This window comes from Notamacropus eugenii, chromosome 5 (assembly GCF_028372415.1).
Source record: "Notamacropus eugenii isolate mMacEug1 chromosome 5, mMacEug1.pri_v2, whole genome shotgun sequence".
NCBI classification, from domain to species: Eukaryota; Metazoa; Chordata; class Mammalia; order Diprotodontia; family Macropodidae; genus Notamacropus; species Notamacropus eugenii.
The window spans coordinates 448,122,642-448,143,099 of NC_092876.1; the positions used below are offsets into that span (position 1 = coordinate 448,122,642).

General features: G+C 36.7%; 1 pseudogene; it reads left to right on the forward strand.

Annotated features, from left to right (window-relative positions):
- Positions 1-500: 500 nt before the first annotated feature.
- LOC140508042 (prohibitin-2 pseudogene) lies at positions 501-1,453 on the forward strand (annotated as a pseudogene).
- Positions 1,454-20,458: the final 19,005 nt, after the last annotated feature.

A 20,458-nucleotide genomic window follows, 5' to 3' on the forward strand; every position in this document is an offset into this window, starting at 1 on the left:
GATTACTTGAAGTTTCTGGAATAGTAGCTATTGAATTTTTCAGGAGAGAGCATGGGGTAGGGTAGGCTTTGGGAGAATTCAGAAAGGATGAACAGTTTTTGAAGAGTTGGATGTTGTGAATGAGATAGATAATATGATGATGAACAGAAATGAAGAAGCCCCCGTAAATATCCTTTACGTAATAGTCACTAGATACATATGTATTACTTATCATATATGCATATATGGTATATGCTTATGGCATATGCTTCTATTTTATGTATATGTATGTGAATGGACTAATTGTTACGGACAATTTAAGTATATTTTAAGAGAAATGCTAAGTTATCCTATATGAGATAGAGCCAATATAAGTTGTACAGACAGCATTAAGATTAAAAATTTCAGACTCTAAAGAAATACCACAAAAGGGTTAAAAAAACAAATTGTAGAGAGGTGGGGATCCAGGAGCCGCAGCACCAGCCAGGTCCAGGCCCGGGACTTCTGAAAGGCAAGGGGAGATGTGTTCAGCATCCCCGGATAGTTCCCTGCCTCCGCCCCAGGGAGCAAATACGGTCCAGAACCTGAAGGACTTCGCTGGGCAGCCGCCCGCCGGGCCCGGAGGCGTGGGCACAGCGCTGAAGCTGCTGCTCCGGGCCAGTACCTTAGCCTATGGAGTCTGAGAGTCCGCTCTCACTATGGAAGGTGGATAAAGAGCCATTTTCTTTAACCGAATCGGAGGTGTACAATAGGATACTATCCTCGCCAAAGGACTACACCTCAGGATGCCCTGGCCCCAGTTCTCGATCATCTATGACATTAGCTTCCGACTCTGCAAGATCTCTTCTCCCACAGCCTTCAAAGACCATCTGCCTTCGAGTGCTCTCTGGACCCAGTGCTGTCCATCATGTACCAGCCCCTCGGGTTGGACTATGAGGAGCGTGTGTTGTCCTCTATAGCGAATGAGGTGCTCAAGAGGGCTGTGGCCAAGTTTAACGCCTCACTGCTCGTTACGCAGCTGGTCCAGATGTCCTTGTGGATCCTGTGGAAGCTGAGAGAAAGGGCCAAGGACTTTAGCCTCATTCTGGACTCTGCGGCCACCATACAGCTGAGCTTCAGCAGTGGAGGCCAAACAAGTGGCCCAGTAGGAGGGCCAGAGGGCTCCGTTTCTGGTGGAAAAGGCAAAACAGGAGGAGTGGCAGAAGATCTTACAAACTGAGGGTGAAGCTGAGGCTGCCAAGATGCTCGTTCCAAGCAAGAAACCTGGTTACATCAAACTTTGGAAGAAACGAGCTGCCCAGAGTATCTCCGAAACCATCATCACCTCTCAGAAACGAATCTCACTGTTGACAACTTTGTGCAGAACTTGCAGGATGAAAGTTTCACTTTTGCAAGTGACAGCCTCATCAAGGGCAAGAAAGAGAGACCACCTCCTGACCTCAAGAGAAAGCTAATCCCTTCCTTCCTGATTTAGTCTTGGCAGATGGGTGCACCTCCCTCACCCCACCATCATGTCACTTTCCTTCCCCACCATCTATCATACTCTCTCCACTCACTGGATAAATGAAGATGACAGATGTTCCTTTCTCTAATCCCTCTCCCCATATTTTGCTGGGGATCTGGGCTATAAGGACTGTGTGATTTCTCAGTGACTTCCTTTCTAGCTGGTTTCCTTCAAAAGCTGGGAGGAGAAAACGGTTATCCCAGGAATTCTCAATAAATTTTTATTAGTTAAGTGGAAAACAAAACCTGTAGAAGTTAAGCTCCTCAAGGGCTATTTCTTTACCTCTCCCTAGCAGTTAATGCAATGTTCAGCCCAGTCAAATATTTAATGTTTGTTAAACATTTTAACCATAACAAATATTTAACATTCACAACGTCACTGAAAATAAATCACTTAGGAAACATGAATATAAAACAATATTAGATAGAACATGGAAAAAATGCTAGAAGAAAAATATTCTTGAAGTTACAAACCATTTTGCTGTGTCTTTTAATCTGAATTGCACTTCTTAATTGCTTCTCTAAATATCAAACTATTCTCTATCATTTTAAGCCACCGATTTTAGCATCTTAGTACATTTGTAATGAGGGCCATCTCATAGAGCATGATCTGTAGTCCTTTCTGATTCTTGTCAACTACCCAAGTGGACTCAGCACTTGTGTCTTTTGGGGATGAACTGATCATGGTCCTGACTTAATCAATGCTAAAGGACTGACTACTTTGAATTGATGAAACAATCTGCTCAAGAGCTGTTGATCAGAAATTCCAATCACTCAAATGCCGATGAACTCCCTCCACCAAAACAAAACAAAACAACCCAACAACCAAACAACAACAACAGCAAAACAAACCACTTGCCTGATGCTCTTGCTTTGATAACATCTTGTGGACAAATAATGCTTTCTGTCCCTAAAGCCTCCATGATGGAAGTGGAGAGATGATCACTTGCCACAGCCCCTGGCAATTTGCATTTAAAGGGTGGACACAATTAGTGAAACTTTACCTGGTCCTGTGAGGACCTTTGCCATCTTTTCATTGCCTTTCCTAAATAACTGATTTCACATCATTCTTCAATATTTATGTCTTACCAGTTTGCCTTATTTGGGAATCCTCTGACTGACTTCTCTATCATGGCCCAGTAAGTACATTATTCAGATAACCTCATCATCCATTAAGGTATGATCAGTCTTGATATTTCACCACATCACCCTCTGAAAAGAGCTTAGTTCAGGTATCTCCTCATTTCTTACTTGGCTGCATTACTTTGAGACTTCTCTGACTGCAGAGAAGTCCCAGTGTGCCCCTGAATCAGAGGTACCTTTTTCTCCACCACCACCCCAGAACCCAACCCCAGCTATTCAGCTTCCATTTTTGTGTTGTCATCTCCCATTAAATTAAAAACTCTTTGAGGACAGGGACTGTCTTTTTTGATATTTATGTCCCCATGCTTAGCAGAGTGCTTGGAACATATATACATACACACACATACATACACACATATATTTACATATATACATATATATAAGTGTTTAATAAATGCTTATTGAGAGATTGGATGAGTTCAGGCTGGGAGGTAACCCCATGTGTCTCCAAGTCCCAGTTCCAATAGTGGAGATGTGTGAAGGCAAGGGAAACTTTTACATCAGAAAACATAACTCTCAAAAAAGATAAGTATTGGGAGACAGGGCAGAGTCCTGGTGAAATTTAAAAGCCAGATAAGTGGTCATTTAAGCTGTTTTATGTTGTTGGGAGGTTTAAGTATAAGTCTCTTAGCAGATTATAACACTAGTAATAAGTTGGTATTGGATTTTTTTAAGCTCTTTCCTCAGTACACAATGTGATTCTTTTGTGTTCATTATTAATATTTCTTTTGTGTATCATAATTACCTTTCTCATTACCAATTTATAATGCACATTTTAAAAATATTTAAATATTATTACATATTTAATTTATATATTTATTTTATTATTTATTACGATATAATGAATATTTAATGAAACACTTTATTTCTTCTCCCTTCTGACTCTCACCTTCTTTGGAAAACAAAATAAACCAAAAAAAACCATAAACACGAACCTCTTGTAACACATATTCATAGAAAAGCAAAAAAAAAAAAAAATCTATGAATTTGTCATATGCAAAACAAAGATGTCTCATTCCATACCCTGAGTTTATCATCTATCTTTCACAAAGTAGATTAAATCCTTCTTTCTTCATCTGGAATTATGACTGATTATTACATTGGTTAGTACTCCGAAGTCATTCAAATTTATTTGTCTTTTATATATTTTTTATATATTTTATATTTTTTCTGATTTTACTTACTTGACATCCTTTCATATGTTTTGCTGATTTTCTGTGAAACTAGGATTCTCATAATTTTGTATGGCACAAAAGTGTACCATATTTCATGCCATTCTGTAATTTAGGGGCACTTCTAGATTTCAAGTTTTTTTCTGCCATGCAAACACACACACACACACACATACACACACAAACACACACATACACCCCTACACATGCATTCACACGCATTCTTGAAGAGGACCAAAATGACATCACTATAATAGAGTCAAGTTTCAATGTGTCTGACTGAGGCTGATCAGACCAATAAGAGCTCAGAATTCTCTACCACTCATTGGGCACAAGTAGTCCATGTGAACATTTGGGTAGATTCTCTAAATTCTTGCATGCTGCATTTCCTTTGAGCTGTTTCAATTCTGCTTTGCTCATATAGCACAGCACCTTCTCTGATGTGGACACTCCATGCTGAACAGTCCTGTGCCAGTATCTCCCATGTCACACAAATAATTCCAAAGTTCCTAAGATAGACTTTGAGAGTGTCATTGTATCATCTCATCTGACCACCATGTAAATGTTTGCCCTGTGTGAGTTCTCCATAAAACAGTCTTTTTTGGAAAACATACATTTTGTATTTGAACAACATGGCCAGCCCATTGGAGTTGCACTCTCTGAAGCGGAGTTTCAATGCTTGGCAGTTTAGTTGGAGGAAAGCTCTCAGTGTCTGGTACCTTATCCTGCCAGGTGATCTTCAAAATCTTCCTAAGACAATTCAAATGGAAGCAATTCACTTTCGTGCCCTAGTACTGGTGGACTGTCCAGGTTTCATAGGCATTCAACAATGAGGTCAGCACAACAGCTCTATAGACCATCAGTTTGGTGGTCAGTCTAATACCTCTTCTCTCCCATACTTTCCTTCAGAGTCTGCTAAACACTGAGCTAGCTCTGGCAGTGCAAACATAAATGTCATTATTAATGTATATACGTAGGTAAGCATCCAAAACTTCTCCATCTCCTGTAACCAATGGTTCCACATATGGATGGTGTGGTGGTGGCTGATGGAGCACCTATGTTTGCTTGGTGGTCACTGTTTGGCCAAAATTAGCACAAGCAGCAGAGAATTAATATATATTTTGTTGCTTCTCAGTTTCAGAGGTGTGTTCAGGGAAGACTAGTGCCTCTGGTGCGATGACTGCCAAGAACTTTTCAGGGATGCTTTCCACTTTTGGTGTCCACCTGTCTGATGCCCGCATATACATATATGCATGCATATATACACATATATTCACATATAGAATACATAAATTTACACTATATAAAAACATATATATTTATGTAGTATAAATATTTGTATTTTATGTATATATAAACATATTTGTAAATATTATATATATACATATTTTCCCTCTTTTATTATGCTCTATGGATTATAGATTTATTAGTAGTATTGCTTTGTCAAAACATGTGCAGCTTCAAATTGCTTTTCAGTTCTACCTACAGTGCATCAACATACTTTCTTCCAACACTGTCATTTCTTTAAATGAAATTTGCCAATATGATGGATATGGAGTTCCATTTATTTTGAAATTCTGTAATTATTAGTGACTTGGAATATTTATTTTTATATGACAATTGCTAACTTGTATTTCTTCTTGCCTCTTCATACCCTTTTTCTGTTTGTCAATTGGTAAATGCCTATTATTCTTAAAAATTTGGATCAATTCCCTGCCTATATTGGAAAGGAAAGAAGGAAGAAAAACAAAGAAAGAAAAAGATGGAAGATTTTTTTTAATTTGCTTTTTTACATGAGCAAAGTCAAGCAAAACATAATCTCATATTGGTCATGTCCAAAAATGAATTTCTTTTTCTTCACATTATTCCATTATCTCTGTGTCATGAGGTGAACAGCATTCTTCTTTATCTATGCCCTGGAATCATGTTTGATCATTTGGTAAGAGTTCATAGTTCTTCCAAACTGCTCAATTTTGCAGTACTATGGTGATAGTAGAACTTTCTCTTCCAGTTGTCTTCTCTTCCTTCTGCATTACTTCATTCCAATCTTTCCATTTCTCTCTGAAATCATCTTTCTTCCCCTTAGTTTCTTCCAAGTAATCTGTCCATAGTTTCATTGATATGGTAGTGAAAGCAAATTAATTTTGGTAGTATTGTAATTTTTATTATATTTTTTCACCTGCATTGTATATTAAGAACTCTTCCTTTCCCCCACTTTGAGTAGACCTTTTTATGCTTCCCCACTTTGGGGAGCCAAATCTAAACTTTAAAAAATTTGTTCCTAACTTTACTGGGGAGTAAGTTTTAATGACCTGAAGAGAATGAAAACTAAACTGGGAACTTAGCTACTTTCTCAATAGAGCTCAGCTCAAGCTTGAGCCCAAATGCGCATAGTGTATGGGATTAGAACATGCAGTTCATTGGAAAAGTAGTTACTACCATATCTTGAATTTAAAGGGTCATTTTTTTCCTCAAATTAAACCACTCTTGGAGCCACCTGACACACCTTTCCCATTTCCTCCTATATTTCTTACTCATACCCCTCTCTCTGAGTGTATAACTACAGCCTGGTAATTTAAAGGTATCCAATTATTTTGAACCATCATCAAAGTAAGCTAGATATAGTTAAATCATTGAAGACACCATTTTAAATTCATGTCAACAAAGTTCTTTAAGTCTAAACAATGTATACTCATCTGCATACAGGAGAGAAGAAAAATGAGCATTTTTTTTTTTTACCATTACTAATTCTATTGGGAAGAATAATTATTTATTATGTTTAAGTGGAACTTTATGTTCTGATTACAATTATCAATAGACAGATGTGTTCAACATACCTCGGTCTCGGCTGTGAAATAAATGCAAGATGTGAGAATTACAACACATTCTTCATTAATTATAAATGACCTTAATCAAGGTAGAACGTTTAATCAAGAGAATATAAATCATTAACCTTGACAAAATGACTATATATAGGACAGTAACTGATAAATATGTTGTTTCCCTGTGTTGCACATTAACTCAAATTAAAGAAACTATATATACATATATGGCTTGCTTGAATTTTATGTATTACGTTATTAATCATAGTAAATTTAATTCAATATATATCGATTGGATGCTTGCTCTGTTTATCATGCTGTTAGGTGTTGTGTGGAGATACAAAAAATTCACTAGAAACTATTCTTAGTCTCAAAAAATTTAGGCTATCACAATAAGGTAAAGCAAGATAAGCATGTTTGCATATGATGCCTAGGGGCAGCCAGGTAGCTCAGTGGATAGATCTCTGCAGCTGGAAGCAGGAAGGTCAGATTTCAGTACTAATTAGCTGTGTGACCCTTGGCAAGTTGTTTAATATCTTCTTGTCTCAGGTTCCTCATCTTCAAAATGGGGATAACAATGCTATCCACTTCGCAGGGTTGCTATGGGCTCAAATTAGATAATATTTTTAAAGTGCTTAGCGTAGTAACTGGCAACAAGTAGGTACTATGCAAATAACTACTAATATCATTATTAATTTACCACAGCACCAATGGAATTAAATTTTTCAGAATCTGTTTCAGAATTTATTTCCTTGGTGGTCAAGTAGGAAGCCTTTAACATTAATTTTTAACTATAATCGATCTGAAACTAAATATCAACCTTAGGGTTCCTTTGCTTTCCATCACTCTGAGATAAATAGTGTTCTCAGTTGGCCTTCTCTTTCCCCTTAATCGCTTGCTGTTAATGAAGCTTTTTAGAGTTCTTCACACAGTTGCCTTTTAGGAAAGTATTTAAAACTGAAGTGAGTTTTATTGCTTTCATTTCAAGCAACAGCTGGTCAGGTGAAATACTAAGAAAATAATAAGAGGACATCTTAAGATGATGTCAGGATGCATATAGATCAATATTTAGCAACTTAACAACTGAAGTAGTTGAACACTTTGCTCTTCAAATTTGCCTGGAAGTCTCCTATGAGATTTTTGTTTTTGAAAAGGTTGCCAATGACAAGTAACACAAAATAGGGATAGGTGTTGATTGAGTAAATCAGTGAAGTGTCTCCGCCTTACTTAAAGTAAGTGATGATGCATCCTAACCAGGTGAAAACAAACAATCTTGATTGTATCTTTAGAGATAAGGAATTTTTAAGCTGTGTGTGTGTGTGTGTGTGTGTGTGTGTGTGTGTGTGTGTGTGTGTGTGTGTGTGTGTGTGTGTGTGTGTGTGTGTGTAATGAAACCCATTGCCAATCTGGTGAAATCTATGGATCCCTTTCTTGGCAATAATCTGTTTACATGAATAAAATATTACCTAGAATCACAAAGCAAACTATATTGAAATGTAAGTATTATTTTTTAAATGTACATGATGTTTTGCTCAAGAATTCTGTTCAGATTAGAGGAAGAAACTTTTCATACTTAAAGGTTGCTCATAAAATACCAAACTAGTTCAGAAACTATTTTATTTTCCTTGAGATGAATTCGGTATTTAAGCGAAACCTATGAGGTGGAACTTCTTGGAAAGAGAGAGAGGAGAGGCCTCAGCTTTGTTTCCCAGCCTAGGTCTAATTTTCTCTCATTCCTTTAAACTGGAGGAGGACTTTCCAAGCTTCAAAGGGTCTCAAGGATTTTTGACTTACTCTGTCCCACTGGCATTCTAGTGGCCTCCCTGGATCATCTGATGGAATTTGTGTATGAGCCAAAAACAACCAAAACCAACCTGGATATAGCTTCATGGCTCTAGAAGGAGCCCAGATGATAAAGAACCGGGGAACTCCTTGAGCACAATTCCTTGAGCATTCTACAACGGGGAGAACAGAAAGTACAACAACCAGAACATGTGAGTTAACTGTGTCATATATGTTCAAGATTGAGCCTGTTTTCTGCTTAACACTGTATGTACTTGGACATGTCGTCATTGACATTTGAGGGAAACTTTTATACCAAATAATTCTTACTGTATACTACATTCTTACTATATGCTACTATATACTACATTTACTACATTAGCAAATGCACTTTTCTAAAAAAAAAAAAAAAGCTGCTTAAGCCTGACTGACTAAATTGATTCTCAACTGATCATTTTTGTAGGGAATAGGGAGGATATAATTGTGGAGGCTCAAGAGGATTAGCACGACAAAAGTCAGCCTGCCTTGTATGGTAATGGATCTTATAGATTCAGTCTTGGCCATAAATCTTAACATTAAAAAAAGACTGAAATGATAATAATAATAGCATTGGCCACAATAATAGTCGTGAAAGCGTTGGTGGCAGTGGCAGCAACAGTAGTAGCTCCAGCTGTAACTGCAACAGGAGTAAGGGCCAACTTCAACATACTCATATTAAATGTTGATTATAACTGAGAGCATGAAGGAAGTAGAAGGACAGAAGTGGATAAGGATACTATACGTTTATCAAGGAGGTTAGTTTATTTTAGACCTCTTAACTGGAATCCTTTTATGACATGGGTAGAAATAAGATGCTCCAGTCTAATAAAGGATCTCATTTCTACCTAATACGCTATTATGATAACCCTGAGGAAATTAGATAATATGAAAGGAAAGGGAATTGAGGAGTGTTGGTTTTGTTTTGAGGGGAAACACTGCTCCCCTCCCCCCACAAACATCATGACCAAAAAGACCATTCCTCTGCCTCATGGTTCAATGTTGTCATGCATTATTCACCAGCTGGGTTCTTCTTTTTTCTTTTTACTTCTGCAGGAAACAGAACAAAATCAGAAAAAATTAAACCAGCAACATGGGAGAGTTCTTTTTCATAGGGTATTCTAACTCATGGTAACCTTCACCAAATACTTTTTGTTAAACAACTGTGTGCCTTGACCTTGCAAAAGTCTCTAACATATTCCTATTGTTTATGTCTTATATTTAGAATGTAAGGGATATATGACCTGTTATATCTGAAACACTTCCAGGAATTATTGTCATAACAATAACCAGATGTCATCATCTTTTACTGTTTCACTTATCTCAAATTTATTCTGCACTTCATTATGACTATCAATGTCCTTCCATAGACTCACCCTTTCCTCACACCATCACCCCTTCCTTGGCCTTGTTGTCATTCTTTCTTAGTATGAATCCTATATTAAACAGTTCACTTGAATACTTTTCCCTTTCCTTCATTCTCTGACCTCCATTGCCTATGGCTTACCATGAACCAGTTCTGGATTATCTTTGCCATCTGCTGTCTGGGTTTTATTTGAGTAGTGTTTAATGCTGCAGAGAAGAACCACCTAAATGTAACTGTCCAGTATACTACAAGCTGACATTATTTCTTCTCAAATGGGCTTTCACTCTTGCTTAGCTGTCCTTTTATTTTTCTAATTGTTTTTTATCACTTTATTGGATCCTTACAACAGTGACAAATGATCCTGTATTCTCCTCAAGGTTTGTATACTATCCTCTTTTTCCTCCTCCTCCTCCCCTCTCTTAGCAAAGGACCTTACCTTCTTCTTTGGAGGACTTTGAGAACTTCCTCTCCTCTCTTACTCTACATCTCAAGACCGACCTGTCTCCTCTTCTTTTTTTTCTTTTTTTTCTATTGAAGATGTAGCATTATTCATTACCAAGTGAACCCTTTTATTTCTTCCCTGAATCCCATTCTGTTCTGACTGGTCCAAGAAGTTGTCCCCTCACAATTCCTTATATCTATCCCATCTTCAATCTTTTATTACCTACTGCAATCCTTCTGTCTGTAAACAAGCTCACATTCCCCCTTCTTTGAAAATATTCTCCTTTTTTAATATGTTTTAAAGTAGGGCTGTTGTACGAAGGTGAACCAAAATATTTGTAACATGTTTTAAAATTTTTAAAGCACCTATATTATTATAAATGCTAATTATCACTATGAAATGATGACATAATGCTGTTGCTATTATGAATATCTTCCCTCTTTTAACAAAGTCTAAGAAAAATCATCTATACTCATTTTTTCTTTTCTGTAACATCCCATATATTTATCAACATCCTGAAGTTTAGTGTATAGCTACTTCACTAGAATGAAAGTACTCTCTTCGGATTTAAAAACTGAAAATGTTTTTTAGTACAATTTCATCTTATTGAACTACCTGCTGTTTTTGATATTGTCAAACATCCTTTTTACCTGAATACATACTTTCCCCTTGACTATCATGACATTTTTTTTTTCTGATTCTCCTTGAACACTTCTGAAGGCTCCAGCTCAGATACACTGCCTGACTCATAATCCATTTCTCCCATTTTAAATTGGTTTGTCCTACAGCTTTGTAGAGGGCCTTCTTTTCTTTCTATCCTTTCTTTCTTGCTGAACTCCATTGGTTCAATTATCTCTTCAAAGATAACTCTAAATGATTTATGTCTATAAAACCAGCCATAATCTCCATAATCTGACCTGTGAACTTCACTCTTACATTCTCAACTGCACGATGGATATTTCCCTTATTAGCAAGCTGATCTAGGAGCCAAATGCTTTTAGTGGCTTACCTCTAGGTTGCCAAACCAGAGGGCAGTTTCAGAAAGTAAGAAGTGTAGTGAACCAAATTAATTCATCACGTACTTTGCATCTATCTGTATGACTGCCTGTTTTAATTAGTTACCACTAAAAAAAAGATAAACACCCAGAGAGACACATACACATATGCATATATGTGTTTTGATATATTCAATATACTTATGTTTATTATTTATTTATATTGATATATGTGCCTGTATCACATACATAAAAATAGAACATATTACATAGTCAAACATGTACACAGATGTGTCTATACTTTTGAACTTTTGACCTAATTTGCCATTTTGCTGTTATCATCAATATTTTCTGTGAACAGATCAAAGAATAAGGACTTGCTGTTTCTCTGCATATATTTTAATGTGAAACATAGCAGAGTATCATTCCACTTATAGTTCTATTTCCCATTCCTGTAACTTTTCCAAGCAAAATATTCCTCCCTAACCGCCTTTTGTACATACGTTATCTCTTCCTTTTAGAATATATGCCTTTTGCGAGCAGAGATCATTGTTGCTTTGATTTGTGTGATCTATGACTAATACAATGCTTGCACATATTAAGTAATTAATTACATTTTATTTATTTAATTAATTAATCTGGGCAACCCAATGAAATCTCAAGCATAACGTATCAAAAATATAACTCATTATTTCTCCCTCCCTAAATTAAATAGTTCTCCAAATATCACAAATTATGCAGAGTACTCAAACTGACAGGTTTGCAATCTCAGAATCAACCTTGTCTCTTCCATTTCCCTCACTTCCTCATATCTAATCAGTCACCAAGTTTTATTGATTCTACCTTGATAACACCTCTTCATCTATCTTAAACAAAAGACAATTTCAATTCCAGTGGCCACTCCTCAAGTACAGGTCCTCACCTTCTGTCACCTAGTTTATAGATTCCTGTATGGTCTCTCAGTTTTTAGTGTTTTTCTTTTGATTCACTCTGCACACATTCACAAAATATTTTCTTAAAATGAAGGTTTGTCCATCATCTCATTTCCCTACTCAAAAATATTCAGTAAATTTTTCTTACTTCTAGCTTAAAATTAAAATTCCTCTGACTGGCATTGAAAGCTATAATCTAGAAATACCTCAAACATATCATCTTTATGATGATGTTTACCCCAATCTCTCTCTTGGCTCCAGTCTTGTGATTCCAATTGCCTTTCTGAACTAGTAGACCTGTTAAGCCCCATATATCCAAAAGATAACTCATTTTCTTTTTCTCTAAATCTTCCCTACCTCTGACTTTCTCTATTTCTGTAAAGGACAACACCAACCTCCAAGATCCTCAGGTTTACAACCCAAGTGTCATCTTTGATGCCTCCTTATCTCTCACCCCCACATCCAAGCTGTTGTGAAGGCCTGTTGATTTCACCTCTTCAACATCTCTTTCATATGCCCCCTTTTCTCCTCTGACACTGCCACCACCCTAATTCAAGTCTTCATCCCCTCATGCCTGAACTATAGAAAATAGCCTGATGGTGAGTCTACCTGCCTCATATCTCCCAACACTTTAATACATTTTCCTCTAAAATGATTTTCCTAAAATGAAGATCTGATCATGTTACCCCCCCCTCCCTACTCAATATATTTAAACAGCTTACTATTGCCTCAAGTATAAATACAAAATACTCTGGCATTCAAAATGCATCATAACTTAACCCGCATCTATCTATCTTTCCAGTTCTCTAATACCTTGTTTCCTGACATGCACTCCTCCATCCAGTGACACCAGCCTCCTGGTTATCCGCAGATAAAGCACTCCATTTCTCAGTTTGGGGCATTTTCTCTGACTGTTCCCCATGCCTGGAATGCTCTCCCTCCTCACTTGCAACAACTGACTTCCCTGTCTTCCTTTAAGTACCAAGTTAAATTTCAAAAAAGACTTCCCTAACCCTTCTTAATTCCAGTGCTTTCCCTCTTCTAATTATTGCTGATTTACCCTACATATAGCTTGTTTTTTTATATTTATTTTCCTATTTTCTCCTCCATTAGATAACAAGGTCCTTGAGATTAAGGAATTTTGGCTCTTTCTGTCTCCCCATTGCTCAGCACGGTGCCTGGAACATATTAGGAGCTTAATAAACATTAAATGAATTGAATTAAACCTACCTATGCAGCTTATTTCATATTATTCCGTTACAGATGCTTCTTTCCAGCAGTTTTCTAAATCTTTCATTTTCATATTTTGCACGGCTATATACCATAAAGCGAACGTGTTTGTAATTTTTCTCTGTCTTTTAGGTTCCTTTAAGGCTTAACTCCAATGCTCCTCCCTATATGAATGTATCTGTTATCATACCTCTTAGACTCAAATTATAGCTCTTTTATTTACTGCCTCTCTGACCTTTGGTGAATCATATGACCTCTCTGAACTTGATTTATCTGTAAAATGGAGGACCCTGGATACATGACCTCTAACCTACCTTCTAGTTCTAAATCTGTGATACTGTGATGCTTTAATTGTTTTAATGAAAATGTAGCTTTTACCCTGAGATTACCCTTAATATGATAATAAAATGATGCGTTGGCCAAACGTAAATATAAGAAAACAATTCTAACAATAGCTTTATTAAATATTAATAATGATTATTCACCCTGCTGTGTTTATCTTAAAGCAGTGGTTACATATGATTTTTGAAATTTAGCATTGACCGTCACTTAAGTTCATGTTTACTTGAAACATGTGAATCATTACAGTAAAAAATGTATTAGGTATGAAAATATGTGTAGCTCAGTTCATAATGAAGAAAATAAGCACTTTTCACCCAGTTAAATGCATTTTAAATGTATTACAACAGTAATTGTAATAGCAGGAGAGTACATTATTAAAAGCTTGACATCTTTGAAACTAAACAGATTGCCAATTTTAGATTTCTGCTGACTTCAGATCTATGTGTTGCAGAATATAATCTTAGTATACCGGAGTTGTGGAAATGAAAAAAAAAAAAGTGTGATTTTTATTACAGTGACTATAATAGAGCCATAGAAAGGTATAAATGGAGAGGAGTAGTGCTGGGGATGGAAGCTCAATTCCATGTGGACAGTCTCGGGCGGGTAAAGGTGGGAACTTCTAAATCTTAGAGTTCTCACGAGGCCCCCCAAGAAACGACTGGGAATCGAGGTGAACCGAGCTATCTCGTGTATTTCCGCCTCTTCCCGTGAGAAATGTGATGGGAGAGAGCTCTCCCCGCCCTCGAGATTGTCCTGGATCTGGGCACACCCATTGTTACCTAACAGGCACGGTATTCAGATGCAAACTATGCGGCTGGAGAGCTTAATTGGAGTCAGGAAAGCCTGAAAGCGCTCTTAGGCGGGAGGGGCGCAGAGCGGACAGGACAGAAGGCTCCGTTATTCCTCTCTCCGCTCTCCCCTCCCCCTCTCTCCCCACTTACACTTCTACTTCCAATCTCTTATTGTAAGATCTTTGCCTACTTGGGAGATTCCTCGCTCTCTCCTAAGGAAGAATTCCCCTGCACTTGTAACCAGAACCCTGAATAAAAGCTTAACCCTTGTTCGACTGTGGGAGGTCTCTTCTTTCATATGACTATCCGGTTTGGCCAGCCGAAGACCTGTGAGAGGTAAGGTAAGAAGACTCGGGTAGCCCACAGGCCTCTAGGCCTGGAGGAGTAGATATAAAGGCATTAGAGATGAGGACTTCTTTAAATTTTTACTTTTTTTATTTTTTTATTTTTTAATGTTTAACAATCACTGCCATACAATTGAGATTTTATCCCCCCCACACCTACCCCCCAGTACCCCCCTCCCTCCTCATGACTGCATACCATTCTGTATAGGTTCTACATATACTTTCCTATTGAGTACATTTTCACTATAGTCATGCTATGTAGTCAGACTAAAATAAATGGAAGAAATCATAGAACAAATCAAAACATGATACACAAAAAACATACACATACACAAACATGATCTGCTACATTCTGCGAATGCCTTCCATATTTCTTTCTCTGAGTGTGGAAGGCATTTTGCCTTAGAAAACCACCACTGGGATTTTTTTTTTTAAGAAGTTCTTGCGTTATTACGAAATTCCAAGTCTACCAGAAAAAACTCTCGTACACTGTGGTCGTTGCTGTGCACAAAGTTCTCCTGGTTCTGCTCCTTTCACTCAGCATCAGGTCATATAAGTCTTTCCAGGCCTCTCTGAAGTCTTCTTGTTCATCATTTCTTACGGCACAATAGTACTCCATTACATTCATATACCATAATTTATTCAGCCATTCCCCAATTGATGGACATCCCCTTGACTTCCAGTTTTTGGCAACTACAAAGAGTGTTGCTATAAATATTTTTGTACATGTGGGACCCTTTCCCATTTTTATGATCTCTTGGGGATATAGTCCTAGTAGCGATATTGCTGGGTCAAAGGGTATGCACATTTTTGTAGCCCTTTGGGCATAGTTCCAAATTGCTCTCCAGAATGGTTGGATGCGCTCGCAGCTCCACCAACAATGAATTAGTGTTCCAACTCTCCCACATCCTCTCCAGCATTTATCATTTTCTTGTTCTGTCATGTTTGCCAATCTTATAGGTGTGATGTGGTACCTCAGAGTTGTTTTGATTTGCATCTCTCTAATCAATAGTGATTTAGAGCATTTTTTCATATAATTATAGATATCTTTAATTTCTTCTTCTGAAAATTGCCTGTTCATATCCTTTGACCACTTATCAATTGGGGAATGACTTGTATGATTATACATGTGAGTCAGTTCTCTATATATTCTAGAAATGAGGCCTTTATCCCCGAGCTTAGCTGTAAAAATTCTTTCCCAATTTACTACATCCCTCCGGATTTTGGTTGCATTGGGTTTGGTTGTACAAAAACTTCTCAGTTTAATGTAATCAAAATTATCAATTTTAGATTTCATAACATTTTCTATCTCTTCTTTAGTAAAAAATTCTTCCCTTTTCCATAAATCTGATAAATACACTATTCCTTGCTTCTCCAGTTTATTCATGGTATCAATCTTTATACCTAAATCATGTACCCATTTGGACTTTATTCTTGTGTACGGTGTCAGGTATGGGTCTATGCCTAATTTCCGCCACAATGTTATCCAGTTTTCCCAACAATTTTTGTCGAACAGTGAGTTCTTATCCCAGAAGTTGGGGTCCTTGGGTTTATCAAACAGAAGATTGCTATATTCCTTGCCTACTGTGTCTTGAGTACCAAGTCTATTCCACTTGTCTACCTCTCTGTTTCTTAGCCAATACCAAATGGTTTTGATAACTGCTGCTTTATAGTACAATTTGAGGTCTGGTAGTGCTAGGCAACCTTCCCAAGCATTTCTTTTCATTAGTCCCTTTGATATTCTGGACCTTTTCTTTTTCCAAATGAATTTTGATATTATTTTATCCAGCTCTAGAAAATAATTGTCTGATAGTTTAACTGGTATGGCACTAAATAAGTAAATTAATTTAGGTAGAATTGTCATTTTTATTATATTAGCACAGCCTACCCATGAGGAACTTTGCTAAAGTTGTTTATTATTTCAAGTAAGTTTTTACTTGAATCTCTGGGATTCTCTAAGTAGATCATCATATCATCTGCAAAGAGTGATAACTTAGTTTCTTCTTTGGCTATTCTTATTCCTTGAATATCTTTATCTTGTCTAATTCCTACAGCTAACATTTCTAGTACCATATTGAATAATAGTGGTGATAATGGACATCCTTGTTTCACCCCTGATCTTATTGGGAATGCATCTAGCTTATCCCCATTGCACATAATGCTTGCTGAAGGTTTTAGATAGATACTGCTTATTATTTTATGGAAAGTTCCCTTTGTTCCTATGTTCTCCAGTGTCTTTAGTAGGAATGGGTGTTGTATTTTGTCAAAAGCTTTTTCTGCATCTATTGAGATAATCATGTGGTTTTTGTTAGCTTTGTTGTTGATGTGGTTGATAATGCTAATAGCTTTCCTAATATTTAACCAGCCCTGTAATCCTGCTATGAATCCTACCTAATCATAATGTATTAATCTCATGATACGATGCTGTATTCGTTTTGCTAAAATCTTATTTAAAATTTTTGCATCTATATTCATTAGGGAAATTGGTCTATAATTTTCTTTCTCTGTTTTGTCTCTTCCTGGTTTGAGTATCAAAACCATATTTGTATCATAGAAAGAATTTGGGAGGACTCCTTCTTCCCCAATTTTCAAAAATAGTCTATATAGTATTGGAATTAACTGTTCTTTAAATGTTTGATAGAATTCCCTTGTGAATCCATCTGGCCCTGGAGATTTTTCCTAGGGAGTTTATTGATGGCTTGTTCAATTTCTTTTTCTGAGGTGGGGTTGTTTAAGTATTCAACTTCCTCTTCTGTTAATCTGGGCAATTTGTATTTTTTGAAATACTCATCCATCTCATTTAGATTATCGAATTTGTGGGCATAAAGTTGGACAAAGTAGTTTCTAATTATTGTTTTATTTTCCTCCTCATTGAAGGTGAGTTCACCCCTTTCATTTTTAATATTAGTAATTTGATTTTCTTCTTTCTTTTTTTAAATCAGATTGACCAAAGGTTTATCAATTTTATTAGTTTTTTCAAAAAACCAACTATTGGTTTTATTTATTAATTCAATAGTTTTCTTAATTTCAATTTTATTAATCTCTCCTTTGGTTCTCAGTATTTCTAATCTGGTATTTACTTGGGGATTTTCAATTTGTTCTTTTTCTAGCTTTTTCAACTGCAAGTCCAAGTCATTGATCTCCTCTTTCTCTATTTAATTTATGTAAGCATTCAAAGATATAAAACTTCCCCCAATAACTGCTTTTGCAGTATACCAAAAGATTTGGTATGTTGTCTCACTATTGTCATTCTCTTGAATGAAATTGTTGATTGTTTCTACGATTTCTTCTTTAACCCAACCCTTCTTTAGGATTAGATTATTTATTAGATTAATCAATTTCCAATTGATTTTTGGTTTATCTTTCCATGGCCTTTTATTACACGTAATTTTTAATGCATTATGATCTGAGAAGGATGCATTGATTATCTCTACCTTTCTGCATTGGATTGTGAGATTTTTATGTCCTAGTACATGGTCAATTTTTGTAAATGTTCCATGTACCGCTGAGAAAAAGGTATATTCCTTTCTATTCCCATTCAATTTTCTCCAGAGATCTATCATATCTACCTTATCCAGAGTTTTATTTACCTCCTTAACCTCTTTCTTGTTTATTTTGAGGTTAGATTTATTGAGTTCAGAGAGGGGGAGGTTGAGGTCCCCCACTAGTATAGTTTTGCTGTCAATTTCTTCCTTCAACTCCCCCAACCTCTCCTCTAAGAATCTGGATGCTATCCCACTTGGAGCATACATGTTTAGTAATGATATTACTTCATTGTCTATCGTGCCTTTTAGCAGGATATAGTTTCCGTCCTTATCCCTTTTGATTAGATCTATTTCTGCTTTTGCTTTGTCTGAGATTAGGATTGCTACTCCTGCCTTTCTTACATGAGCTGAAGCACAATATATTCTGCTCCATCCTTTGACCTTTATCCTATGTGTATCCCCCCGTTTCAGATGTGTTTCTTGTAAGCAGCATATTGTTGGATTATGGCTTTTAATTCTAAATTTTTACTTTTTACCAATAATTTGCTTGAAGACATGCTTGTTAAATGAGAAAATGTCTGTAAATGAGTCAAATGAGATAATGTCTGTAAAAGCACCTCGCATAGGGTGTGGCACAAAGTAGGCACTTAATCAATGCTTGTTCCCTTCTCTCCCACCAACACAACCAACTACCTCTCTCTAGTATTCAATCTGTTGCTCTCTCTTGGTTTACTGGAATCTTCCCTGCAACCCGTTTTTTCAAACAAACAAAAAAAAATCCCTTTCACTTGACCCTACACCCCATTTTTTTTTTCCTTTTTGTCAGATTCCTAGGGGGAAAAACATCTGCTTTAGTTATTTTCACCTCTTCTTCTCTTACTCACTTCCAATCTAGCATTTGACCTCATAACTCTACTGAAACATCTCTCTCCCAAATGACCAATGATTTCTTTAAAAATGATAGCTTTTTTGTTTGTTCATTACCTTCAGTTTTAAATTTATTTATATGTCTCTTCTATTCAGTAAGGCATCTCTTACAACAAATACTATAAGTTGTATCAGTAAGCACTCCAACATACATGGGGAGTGGGGGTGGGGAGGGACCTGCTATCACAGGTTCTTAGATCTTCATTCATAAAAGGAAAGCAACTTTCACGGGGTTAACAATCACTTTAATCAAGCACATGTATCATTTCTTTAACCGAGCACATATATCATTCACCTACTTCAGGGGAGTCAGTACCCGGAACTTCAAAGAAAAGACAGAGAAATTAAAAATCAACCGACTTGACTTCCTCTGCCTGAATTCAACAGACAGTTCCAACTGTATAACCATAGTTTTCATACAGGGAAACATGACATCTGGGTTCTCAAAGCTGGGATGAGGGGGTGGGGCTCCTTATTGGCTTCCCAGAGTCCTCATCGGGCCAAATCAACACTTCCAGTCAGTAAGCCCTGAAATAAAACTGCACCTTAGAATCTTTATACTTTTTTTAGAGCCAGTGGATATCACATCCCTTGAGAACCAGTGTCTCATTAACAAAAGGCACGGACCTTCTCACATATCCTTCCAGGTGTAATAATGGGTGGGAAAGATCCTCCTTAATCACATTCAAATAGAGTCATTGTACTTCTTGATTATACTAAAACAAGAACAGCAAGGGATCCTATTTTACTTGCCATTACACACATGTTTTGAGTCTGATGATATTTATGAAATCCTATATCCATAATCCCCCATTCACTTATACAAGAAAAGGATGGTGCATTTATTCAAATTTTCTCTGGAGTCAAGCTTGGACTTCATAATTACACAGTATGAAACTTCATGTTTACAATCAATGACTAACCTCTCAATTGCCAGATTCAATGGCTTTTTACTCAGTTCTTATTATTCTCAATCATCTTCTCCTAGATCCAATATCATCTCGGCTTTTTGTAACACAGATATCTTATTTTCTACCTATCTGCCTAGTTATTCTTTCTCAATCTCTTATACTGGATCATCATGTATTCCTTGCCCTCTATTTGTAAGGGCACTTACTCTCAAGGCTCCCCTCTAAGCCCTCTTCTTTTAAACATTCTCTTATTATA